Source organism: Lathamus discolor, chromosome 6 (genome assembly GCF_037157495.1).
Source record: "Lathamus discolor isolate bLatDis1 chromosome 6, bLatDis1.hap1, whole genome shotgun sequence".
Taxonomy (NCBI): Eukaryota; Metazoa; Chordata; class Aves; order Psittaciformes; family Psittacidae; genus Lathamus; species Lathamus discolor.
In genome coordinates, this window is record NC_088889.1 from 45,425,184 (window position 1) to 45,438,167 (window position 12,984).

A 12,984-nucleotide genomic window follows, 5' to 3' on the forward strand; every position below is an offset into this window, starting at 1 on the left:
AGAGATCCAAAGCAGTCCAGATCTGCTACTTTTTTTATTTCAGACTTTCTAACCTCATCATGTATGAATGGTGGGAATATGTGTGTAACATGAAGCTATAATTCTGAATTATTGCATTGAATACACAGGGTAAGCTAATATCTATTTTATATCATTTAAGTAAAAAATTGATATGACTCTTAATAGAACACAGGCACAACATTTCCTTGTGGTATTGGATAGTTATTTGTATTTACTGAATGCTAACTTACAGAGCTGGTGGCTGTGGAACATAACGCAATGTACTCCATAAATGTGTTTTTTCACACACACATTTACACACATATGCGTATTTATAGCATTAATCTACATTAATGGCAAACAGACTTCAGAAAGTTGCAGGAGGGTCATTCATTTACAGCAGATGAGGCAAGGCAGGAACATGATGAATTGGTTTGTAGGCCCTGAACTGCAGCGGCATAAATAAAGTATCCTCTGGGCTACACGGGGGATCTAGTTCAAAAGAATTAAAAAAAGGAGAAAAGGATGATGGAACAAAATGTATTCCTTTCTTTGTTGTTTGGTGCAGTGTTTTCTCTGACACATACCATTTAACTGAGAAATGTTCCTGCACAATCATAACTTTTAATGTGTACGGTATGATAAACATTGCATTTGCACCACTTCATCACTTCCACTGCTACTGCAATAATAAACAAGTTTTTTTCAGTTATTTTGTGTTAACTAATCTGACATCACATGTACTTTACAATTACATATGTGGCCAGTATCATTTATATCTTAGGCAGTCTTAAATATTGATAGCATGGTACGTGATGGAATTATTTCACTGAGTAATATTAAGAAGACATGTTTTGATTTATCATTTATACCATAATAAGATGTCCTGTCCCTTTGTGCCACAAAGATACTAGGCAAGCTAGTTAATAAGGATTTAATTCATAGCTAAATATAAGGATTTAATTTACAGCACAAATCTTTCACAGCATAGAATTTCCCTAAACCTCATCATGCTTAACTGCCATTCAGGGTGAATAAATTAACTTTTATCTTAGATTAATAAAAAGAAAAAGCTGTACTAAGTAGATGTACAGTACTTTCTATGAGAACGCCATAGCACAGGTGGTGCTTCATTCAGGTGTAAATCTTCACAGAGAGAATGAGTTCCGAAGTCTTTTAGAGAAGAGGGAGAACTTGAGAATGCAGGGGGAAATATCTTACTCTTTTATATCTACCATCTTGAATCATATCACAGTGTGTTTCCTCCCCACCCTCACAAAATCAGTGGCTAAACAGAAGACCTCGTATATCAAAGAGGCAGTAGTTGGACACAGTCATTGCAACTTTAAAATTGCACATGCTTCCTTTCAAAGCCGATAGCCTCCAAAGCATCAGAGACAGGCACAATTTTATCTTCACTGCTACTCTGAAAATTTAATGTGGCTTTTTCATAATGGCTGGATAGGAAAAAATGTAGTGGCTAAGGGAGAGATTCTTCCTGTTCTGTTTTGAAAAAATTGCAACAGATCAAAATCAAGGTAACCCCTGCAGCCAGCCCTGATCCTTTGGAAACTGACATAAATCACACCAATTTTGTTGTGTTCTGATTTATCTTATCTTAAGTAGAAAGGCAACTGTGTCTTTCCAGACTAAGTTGTGATCATAGTGATTATAGGAACTCTTCCCAGGGTTTCAAGACAATGACTGAGTAAGGGGGTAGGGGAGTGGGGGGTTGAAGGAAGAAAGTGGAAGGGGGGAAGAAAGATTAAAAAAAAAAAAAAAGGAAGGAAGAAAGAAAGAAAGAAGAAAAGAAACCATCTTAAAAGCAGAAAAGATCTGCACATAAATGCCACAGGCTGAAAAGAACAGTACCAGCACAGCAACTTGAAAAAGAGGAAAGTCAACCACATTACAGACATAATTTTTGCAGACCAAAAATATGTAAAGAGGAAAAGCTTGTCCTGCTGGAAAAAAATATAAAGCTCTCCCCAGGAAATGAGTAACAGCTCATGGACTCTCCTTCTTCCAGGGCTGTACCTTGAATTTTATGAATCTCGTTTGCTTGGAATGGTGAGTAGAATCTTAGCATTATTAACAGTATCACAACATACTAATTCTGATCACCAAAAAGAAAATTCTAGACCAGTGAAAGAGCTCAGTTTTCTTAATATAAGCACTATGACTACTCATGAGTTAAGTAAAATATTTTGTGTCTTCAATGGACTGTCCCAGAAAAATCAAGTTCTCCCAATTTCTCTGTCATTTTCCTCCTACAATAAGACATCTAATTGTTCCTATTCCACAGATGAAGAAACTGAGGCACAGAGACTTGTTTCACAAAAATATAGGCTTTTGGGAATTGGAAACCAGGCTTAGAACCTGAGTTCCCTTGTTTCTAGTAAAAAAGTCTATCCAGTGGGCCACTTTCCTTCCTATAGTTGACATTCTACACAGCTGCTATACAATGTCAGTTGGGGTTTTATTTTTCATTAGTTTGCACGCCATCTGTCCTGTGAGTGAAAAACAAGAAGCTATTTAAACATTCCTCTCCACTGATCTCTTTCCTTCCTTCCGTCCACCAATGGGCTGCAGAACAGAATGGTTTTTAAAATTACAGTTTACATAGATGCATGGATATACATACAACTTAGGACAATGTCCCCTAAGAATCATGTGAGCACTTTGAAAAAATGCCTTTTTCAAGTAAAATATGGTCAGGTTAGGAAACCAATCACATTATACAGTATTGCGTTACTCTATATACTCATGCAATATGCCACTCATTTTCTTCCTGCCCCCGTACTTTCTCTTTTCCTCCCTCTCTCCCTCAGTCTGTATATCTCTCTCTCTCCATTCCTGCCCCTCTCTTTCCCTCTCAGTAAACATATTTGCTTTATTGAGTCAATGAATGTGGCAAAAGACATGCAAAACAACTCAGATCACAGAAGTCTGTCCCCTTACCACTGCAGGATATACCTGTAATCCCTACACAGCAGTAGGATCTGGTATACAGAAGCTGAACTTAACCTCAGAGTTTGTCAGACAAGCTCTGTCCATTATTGCTATGAAAATTTGTGTATGACTTCCCTGGCTGCCTATCTTTTATTTCTGTAGTGGGTTAGGGACTGAAGATGTTAAGAAAAGGAGATACATACCCATGCCTTATCATGACCACTGGACAAAATAGGTAAGATGAACACAGCTGAGCTGTGACTATATACTGCTTTTTGCTAACTTTTCTATAGCGGCTGTAAGCTGTAGCAAAGAATAGAGCAGTAAGCTATGGGTAGAATCTGTCAAAGTTCTTCCTCATATGCTTTGGGCCTTTTTCTCCTGCTGTACACAGGAAGCCCTAAGTGGATTGAGGAAAGGTGAGTAATTTTCCAGTGGAGGCCAAAGACAAACATCAGGCAGGTGCAAAGTACTAACCTTGATGCATACTGAATGTAGGGTGCAACCCAATGTGTCTTGGGGGAGGGTTTACAAAGCTTTCAAGTACTCAGAGAGACAGGTAAATGGGTGCAGCCAAGACGAAAAGCTGTTGTAGTTGTGTATTCTTAAAGAGGGTACAAGGGTGCACATTGATCCTGGTATATCGCTTAGGTATATTGATCCTAGATATCTCTTAGGAGCCACTGACAGTACAGCCTTGTCCAAGACCTGTCTTCTACTTTGAAAGCTGTTTTCTGCTTTTTGGAAACACCCAGCTTTTGCTGGATACTTGGCAAAATCTGACTTTCTGCAAGCATTTGGTTAAAAATGTACATTAAAAAGTCTACATTTAAAGGGGAAAAAAAGGGTCCTACATGTTGTGGGTTTGTTTAAATTTATGATCCTCTGAGAGTTTCTGTTCAATGCATGGTGAACTGTTAATTGATACATGACTGACAGAGTTTTACATTATCAGTGACTGATTATCAGGGAGCTGAACCCCTGCAGCTCATACTGACTTTGTCTCTCTGAGTACTCGGAAGTTCTGTAAACCCTGCTCCCATGGTACATTAGACCAGTGTATTTTTAACATTAGTACTGTAATAAGTGGGCAAATTGTAATTCATGCTGCTTTGTACATATCAAATCCTTATGAATCTTGATTTTTTTTAGAATCGTGTAATTCGTGTTAACAATTCTCGCATATTCAGTAGCAGTGGGATATGGAGTGACTCTTTGGACTTCCAATTTCTAAATTTATTTCATTATAGAACTTCTGGTTTCATTAAGATCTTTTGATTTCCTTCAAATATAACATGATGTACACCAAATGTATCTTTCAGCTATTGGTATAAATAAACAATACTAAGAAACCGTATAATTAGTATTGTTCCAATTTATCAGAAGATATTGTATACTCCAGTTTATCATATTCCCTTTAGCTGGCTCTGTGATCTGCCAGGTCTCATAGAAATACCTGTTGCTAGCCGTGATGTAAGTTTTTTATTACATTCTAAGCATATATTTTACTGTAATGTCCTGTATTATGGGTTCTGATGGATTCTGGAAGTAATTACAATTTATTTATTATATCCTTGGTTCCAAACAGAAATATTACATATGATGAGAACTTTTCAGAACCTGTGAACCAATTTGATTCTGTTCTTGCTTTTCAAATACTACTAGTTGTGAAGAGCAAACCCTATGGCCATTTAAAGGGAAGGTGGAAAGGAAATAATTTTAGGGGTTTTTTTGTAGGACAGTTTTCACAGTGGGGTCTCCAACAATTTCATTTTCTTAAGTTTATGCCAGTACCTTCAGCCAAACCATAAAGCTTTTGTCTGACTTTAGTGCTGATCTCTGAAGAGAAAATTTTTGGCTGACAAGGAGGAGGATTTAGAACTTCACAAAATGTGCTTGTTTGGAAGGTTGCACTAGGGGGAAACAGTCTAGACATACGAACCCATCTTGTCAGGACTGATTTTTCTTCCCAGGCTCTACTTGTGGCCTTTATTCTACTTCTCATTTTTGAGTCTTTAATCTTCCTTTCAGGTCAAGTGACCATGCATTATCCTGTGTCTTTCCCAGTCTTCATCTAAGTGTGGCATCTATGAGAGTATGCCTTACTCACACTTATTTTTGAGAGCTTTTTACAATATACTTGATCCTCTTCTTCCATTTCTAGATTACATAAGCAAATTTATGTGTTTCCTTCATCTCCTTCAAGGGTGAATATATTGCAGAGGAAACCTCCCAACATAAATCATAACTGAATCATTTCAGTTTAGCTGCTAGAGTCTTGGGTGGTCCTGTGGTTTGCATGTCAAGATATTCGCACATCCTTAGCATGATAAGAGATGTACAAACAGCTACACCCACACTATCCAGGGGTGATTCACTTTACGGAGAGGAGGGGACGTTTCCGCGGCTGTCCTCCTGAGGGGATGTACAACAGAAAAACACATTTAATCACCACAGAAGTCCTGTGAGTGGAAGCTTCAAGAGGGCATCTGAATCAGTGTGTCCCCTGGCTGCCCTGACCACACCCCATTGCAAACAGTACTATGCTCTTTAAGCAGCTGTCCTAGCAGTTTCTCGTGTCTCAGTGTTATTGGTTGTAAGGTATATCTGCTGCTAAAGGCCATCTCAAGGAAAGCTCCTTTCACTTCCAGCTCTCAGATGTTTGGCACAGACCCAAAAAGTGTATGGTTGCCCTGCTAATTAGAAGACACTCAGATGTGACTAGTGCTGTTTACTGTGCTTCCAATTCTTGATGAACCAATGAATGCAAATGATAGCAAAAAACATCGTAAAGATGTGACAGGGATAATTCCCTTGATGAAGACTTGACAGATATGTAAAGAACTCTAAAACATTAAATTTAAAATAATTAGGCTCTTTGATTAAACAAACAATCAATCAAATTGCTCTTTTATTCTTTATTTCAAAAATAGCACTTTTAAATAGCAGATTATTTGGGGTTTTGTAGCCTTACCAATAACATACATTGAAGAGTGTTTCAACTCAGTTAATTCTCACAAATAGTACAACTGAGAGGCAAGTTTTAAAGATGGAAAAATAAATCCTCATTAAAAACCACAATAGCACTTAGACTACCAACTAATTTCAAGGTGACAGTGCCAAATCTTTTACCTTCTTCCAGCTCTTTGTTTTTCTGTTCATTCCACATCACAGAGCAACTATAGCAATGTTAAATGGATAAGGCCAGAGCTCATATAGGAGTGAATGAGCTACAATTTACAGCTTGTGGGTCATCTCCCCTATAAATCCCAAGATCTGCTTTTGAGTATAGACAAATAGAGGAAAGAAAATGGAGGAACATTCTCTCATAACAGCATTCTTTCTGTTACAAGGGTAAAAATATAGATGCAATCCAAACTGCTTTGGTATGGAATTGAAGGCATGGAATTGTATTAATAACATTTATTGCTAACTTTTTTGCCACTGCAGGGAAAAAGTAGTGACTAGGTGATGAACCTATAATTTTGGCAGAGGCTTCTGGGGTTATTGTCTGTGTTCACTATAAACTGTGGCTTCTGTTCTCTTCACAGTGCCTCTCCTACTAAAGGAACGGTGTGACTGTGAGGAATCTGCCTAGGAGCCATAAGTCTTTAGAGGCAAGTCTTCTATTGTGTGCTTTTATAAGGAAAGTGGAGAGTTTGGTTGCTTAACAAAAGCTCCAGCTTACTCTGAAGCAATTTCTCAGGCACACAAACTGCATGGGAATCTGGCTCTAGTTTCAGTTAGGTTTTTCTATTGCTTAAACTAAAGCAAACTTTAGGATCAGGTTACTGATTCTTTTTTCTTTTTAAAAATACTGTATTTTACTTCATTAAATTTTACATCTGAAATGCTTGTACAACTGATCTCTGAAGGAAAATTAAAAACAAAATCACAGCTCCTGTGATCACAGAAAGCATGGAGAGTTTGGAATAAAAGTGCTATTCAAAATATGAGGAATACCTTGACTCAGAGAGCCACTTCACCAACACTGTAGTACTCAAAAAACACAAATTTATCAATAGAAAATTATACTAATGTTATGAGCCATGAACTTTCATATTTAACACAACACCAAATTGTGTCACTCTTTTCATGCTGTGTGAACTGTATGGAAAAAGATAGTAAAAGGTTACAGTTATTACAGTAGTTATGTGTATAACAAGCAATATTTGCAACTGCATGCTCAGAAAAGCAGGTAGCAACCATAATCCACAATTAGATGTTTAGATGTAAACTTTAACTAAGGCTTGTGTGATCAGAGTTAGAATTTGAATTATGCTACTGAGTGTATGCAGACAAGACACAATCTATATTTATTCTCTTAGACATTGCTGATTAGATGAGATCAGATTAGATTATGGAGACCCCTGAAGCACCAAGTTTTAAAAATGGTGTTTTCATACACAGCCAGATCTGGCAGTCTTCCAAACAGACCCCATACCTCTAAGAGAAAGCAGCCTCACGGCTCTGACAAAGTCCTACTGTCCTGGGGGAAGATCTGCAGATCCAGAGGCGATCAGCAATAGATATAAAAGTTCAGAAATAGGATTAAAGTACATATTGCTCTAGTGCAAGTCTGTGGAAAATACTAATTTACAATTGAAGATATAATAATTCTCTGGTGTGTACCCTCTTGAGCCATTTTTCAGTTTGGGGAGCTAGGTTGCTTTGGCTCCTTTTTGGTCAAAATGGCAGAAAATGTGTGGCTTCTGTCAGGACAAGAAAATTTTGCCTTTCTCATGTCCTCACACTGTCTGCAGGGGTAGTGATTAGATCATGTTCTCCCTTTTTCTTATGTGCATTTAGGATTTTATTGCCACTAGGTAGAAAAACTGAAAATAAACATTAAGGTAATCACCAAACATAAGAAGAAATCCTTATTCCTGTAAAGGAATGGAAGAGTGAAAAATTGATTGCCTTCCCATTTTGACCACTTTTCCCCTTGGAAGCTCTAGGGATTTGTTCAGATACCTGTAATTTTGGGTACACCAACCTTTCTTAGTCAACTTGGATTGGCAAAATGCGATTAAAAAAAAAAAAATCCCAGATAGTTATAAAAATGTGACTGTGCTGTAGCACTAAGACTTTCTAAACAAATGAGCACTATGAGTTCTGATGCAGCGATTTCATCTCGTAATGCTGGGTGTGCTTGAAGGGCAAAGGAGAGTAAGCAAGGCTATAGCCTGCAGGGGCTGCTGTCATGCAAGAATAATTACACTAGGATGGAACAAAAAAATCAAACTGTAAGGACAGATGTTGTTTGGCTTTGCTTCATGGTAAGGGCTAAGTTTATGTTCCACATTAACAGAAACAGTATCTTTTTGTGGAAGTCTTGGGATGCTTTCCAGAACTGAGTAAGAACTAAGGCATATACTTTTCAACATGTTGGGATCTCCTATCCGAGAGGATGTCCTGTTTACATTTTGTGCTCTAGCTAAGTAATTATGCTGTAGAAGTGCTCCAGAAATGAGGTGAAATATAAGAGGGGAAGATGGCTTGAAATGGATTTTCACACAAGTTTGAAAAATGACACTTTACATGACCCCTGTCATCAAACCATTTGGGATTAGTCCTACAAAGGTATACATTTAACAAGAATAGGCACTCAGAAGGGAAAGGCCTTGGCATCCATGGAATGTATTTTGTGTGGTTTAAAACTTTTTTATCTTTTTTTCAGAAAGAAAATAGGGAGCGGCTGATAATGTGGCTCACAGCTAGTCTCATTTATTAAAGTGACCTGTTTAGGTAACCAAACACTGGTGAATCAAATACTAGCATAAACCAGTAGCTAGGAATAACAAAGTTAATAAAGCAAGAGGGACAGATTCTCATTTATATCATCCCTTTGTGACTTAAAGGCTTTCTATATCAGAATGGTAATATATTACACAGATTTACACAGAATTTACATTATATGATATGAAAGGCAACAGAAAATCAAGCTTACGGTTTTATGGTTGTAATTAATTTTTGCATGAGGATGGCGATTTATTTTTTTGTAGGAGGCAGAAATAATTTCTAATCAAATCGGGAGACACAGTAGCAAATTCAGATTATTTTAAATTGATTTTTAAATTAGCAGGATTCTAAAGAAATGTTCTTTTTCTTAATACCAGTGTCTTGTGCTTTCTGTAGCTGAGGTGTAGATCAGGGGCGTTGTAATATTATATAGTTGTGACTCTGTGATGTCTCTAAAAGTTCACAATTCTCTTTTGCCTGGTAAACTGGTCTTCAAACAGTGACTACTACGTTTTGTGATAGAAAAACTGAAATATAAATCAAAGAAAGGCTAAAAAAACCCATGCTGATTTAACACACTTTATTAATTTATTTTTATATTCATCTGTATTACTAGAACATGTGGAAACCCTTTTCATGAGCCCAGCCAAATTGTTTGGGTTTAAGGCAATGCATAAACAGAAAGAATTCTTCCTGCTATCCACCCCCAAACAAAAAGAAATTAAATTCTGAGCATAGGCAAAACATAGTAGACTAATGGAAAGCTACCTAATAGATGATAATAGTAAATATGGTACATAGTGCTTCTGCACACCCACAGCTTAAATGCTGTCAAGATTTGGTAGACTTCCAGGAAAAAGAAAAATCTAAGGCACAGTTTGATAAAGTGTTAATTCTTAAATGTGTATGGGGAGCTTTTCAACCCTGTCCAAAGGATACTGATGGGCACACTTCTGTTCTCACTGTGACCTCCTGAAGCTAACTAAAATTAACAAATCTTCATTCCACCATTCGAGACTAGCCCTCTGTCTCCTATATAGATAGATGTATAGATACAAATCTTATTGGAATTTTTATATTAGGAATGTTATCCAGGGCCAGATCCTGGAATTGTTTTTCATCTGGTTTCTACTTGACCGGCTGCTTCTCACATTTGTTTTAGCAGCATATTATCTTAAAAGTCTTTGTGTATAATTGCAGGCAAAATGACATCCAAATGCAGACCATTCACACAAAATGGTTTGAGCTCTGAATAAAGTAAAAAAAGTCTTTTCGTGGGAATTATCCCAAAAGAATAAGTGATGAGACTACTTAAAATAATAATTTCAGTGTAGCTGTTATATACAAAGAACCTTCCTAATACGTCAGTCACATTTATTTCTAATTAAAAATTTTAGAAATCTAGATATCTCTCTCTGAGCTTTTATGTGGTGCCCATCATCACTGCTTCTGAAAAAATGAGAATAGCTTATTGTATGTACTATAAGGTCTACCAGTGTTATCTCTGAAATATGGGAACTAGTGGTATAATAAAACACACTGCAGAACTCTGAAAGCCCTTGATTCTATATTTACATCTCTGAACAAGCTCACTTTGACTCATAGCTCCTTAATTAGAGGCATAGCCGTTTTCTTTTCTGTAGGGCATTTTTTTACCCTCACAATACAAGCATACATTTGGTAACTAATACCAGCAATTAGCCTCATCTGCTATGTAAATGAGTGTAATTGCAATCAAATACTTTAGTGGGCCTAAAGGGAAAACATGCAATCATTACAAAGTAAGGAGGAGTACATGGTAAAGGGACTTTTAGAAGTGCTAGCAGAAGTGCTTTCTCCTTGTGGTGACTATGGTACTTTCCAGTGTTCATTATTTCTTCAGGAGTTTAGAACCTGGTTCAAAGGGTACTTTTTCTGTTTTTCAGTGAGAACTGTGAAAACCATAGAACAAAGAATGACATCGCTGATGAAGAAAAGAAAAATTATCTCCAGGGTGTTCACAGGATTTTGTGGGGAACATCTGAGCTCCACAAAACAGGATACCAAAAACAACACTGGGAAGTTCATGGACTGGTTTTATTGTCAAAGATTTGTTGAGATCAATGGCTATGACAGTTTTACACCATCTAAATAACTGTGTCACTGAATGTGTCTACATTATTTTCTGTCTTCCACAAGAGCTGTCACTGGCATACTGCCTTCAGCATGTCTGGATGGTATTTTATGGTTAGCAAACATAGCATAGAGATACTATTACTGTACAACTCCCTGAGCTTGGGCTTGATGTTTGAACAAACTGCAAAACTGATCTTGAGTGTGTCCTCTGAAATGCTAATACAGATGCATTGTCAGATATATTTTGGTGGTGTAAGTATGACTCGAACTTGTCATTTGCATATCCTGTCTACATAATTTTGCATCTGAGTTAATAAGTTTCCAGTGCCAAATCCACATTTTGAAATGTAATTATTTATCTCTAATTTCTTCCATTAGTTTGCGGTAATGGAATGATCTGTTAAATCTGAATTGCCTGAAATTTGTTAAAGGCCTGCAGTGAGGCATCCATATTTATTATGTGCAAATGCCTGAATAGAGCTGAGGCAGCCTGAATCCAGAAGATTATAAAAATGTTTCATCTCCTAAGCAGAATTTCACCTCCTTTGTTATAGAACATCACTGAGTTCCTCATTCTGGCTTTAAAAGTTCCAAAGGGTGCATGGAAATATATAAGTTTTCTTAGTCGGCACTGCAGCAAAAGATTTCTATGAGTGCTAGCTTTATCACTGCATTAAAAACAAACAAGCAAACTTAGTAAGACATTTGGCCTTCCATTTTGTTCACAAATTATATTCAGTTTTGATCAAAATTAAGCACTGCAGATGTTGATCCTTCTTACTGCATTAGATAAAAGATGACTGGAAGGAGAGGTCAGAACTGATTTTCATCTATAAAGTGTCATAAGCAGACAATCTATTCATGGCCTGAATGAGCCTTTTTCTTTTCTTTTTTACAGCCATTATTCCTTTATTTAAGTATAGGCCTATATCTCTGACTAAGGAAATCTGTGTTAGGGAGAACCAAGGGCAGGTGCTGCTGCCTAGAGAAGAGTGGTCAGCAGCCCAGCATGATAACAAGGCCAGCAGAGGCAGTGGCCTCGTTGACAAAAGTCCTGTCCCATAGCACCAAGGTGAGGCAAATAGGGCAGGCTTACTGATCGTAAGCAGACTTGGACTAGAGTCCAGATCTCCAGACAAGTCCACTGTAATAAGGCATATCAGAGGTCAGGCCAAGAAGTCAATTCATGGGTCAGGGTCAGAATCCAGTTCCACAGGATCCAGATCAGCAGCTGCCAGAAAGCCCTGTCATGAGCCAACTGTGACAAACCCTGCTTTAAAACCATCACGTAACCAAAGGATGTAGGAACTTTTGCTGCAGCTTCTTCTAGCTTTTTATCAAAGATCTTCAAGGTCAGCTGGGACTTCTCAGACAGATCTCCTTTCAGAGAGCTGGCCTTGAGTACTCCTAGGAAGGGTTGGTGTGCTCTGGGCTTTGACAGTCTTCTAGACTGAAAGGTTACTTTACCTACAAGAGCACTTCAAGGCCATTCTGTTTATGAGTAGACATTTATCTATCCTCTAAAATATCAGTAGAATAGTGAGAAGAACACGCCAACTTAAATTCAGGCTAGACAAGACAGAAACAAGGTACCAAGAACAGGAGCACCTTTTGATGGAAGCAGGTACTGCCTGAATTTATCATCTTGCGTCATATTATCTGTATGAATCAAAATCCTGGTTGCCGATTTACCCACTGGTCCACTGAAATTTTTCTCAGAACTCTTTTTCAGTGAAAAAAAATGTCACTGAAAGTTTTTGAAATGATATACATAAAGTAATTTATTTTCATGTCAGGCGAGGTAGTTGTGTCCATCCTTCTATCAGGATGACCTCAGAGCCCCAAGTGCAGTACACATTAGCTTCACTTTCAAACTATAAGGAATAAAATAAATTAAAGGACAAGGAAAGTCTTGATTGTAATTTAGTGTTCCAAAGTTCCCACAGAATGCTTAATGTAATTCTGTTCTGTAATGAGAAATAAAATACTTGGCACGGGTATTCCTTGAGTAATACCTTTTTCATATGCACGAAAGAATTCATGATTGGTGACAAAAAATACTGTTACTGAAGTTCACGTGTTCATATTTGGTAGGGCAATCTCTCTTCAGTAAAATATTATTTTCTAAATTCAAAGGTATTTTATTTGGTAAGCTTTGAATATGATAACCTGCTC

General features: G+C 37.3%; 1 long non-coding RNA gene across 2 annotated transcripts in view; it reads left to right on the forward strand.

Moving 5' to 3' along the window:
- The window catches only part of LOC136017870 (uncharacterized), a 68,827-nt gene extending 62,258 nt beyond the window's left edge, over positions 1 to 6,569 (forward strand). For both annotated transcript variants that reach the window (XR_010614124.1, XR_010614126.1), the window contains one exon: positions 6,504 to 6,569. This is a non-coding gene — a long non-coding RNA (uncharacterized LOC136017870). The remainder of the gene's footprint in view (positions 1 to 6,503) is intronic.
- The last annotated feature ends 6,415 nt before the right edge of the window (positions 6,570 to 12,984 follow it).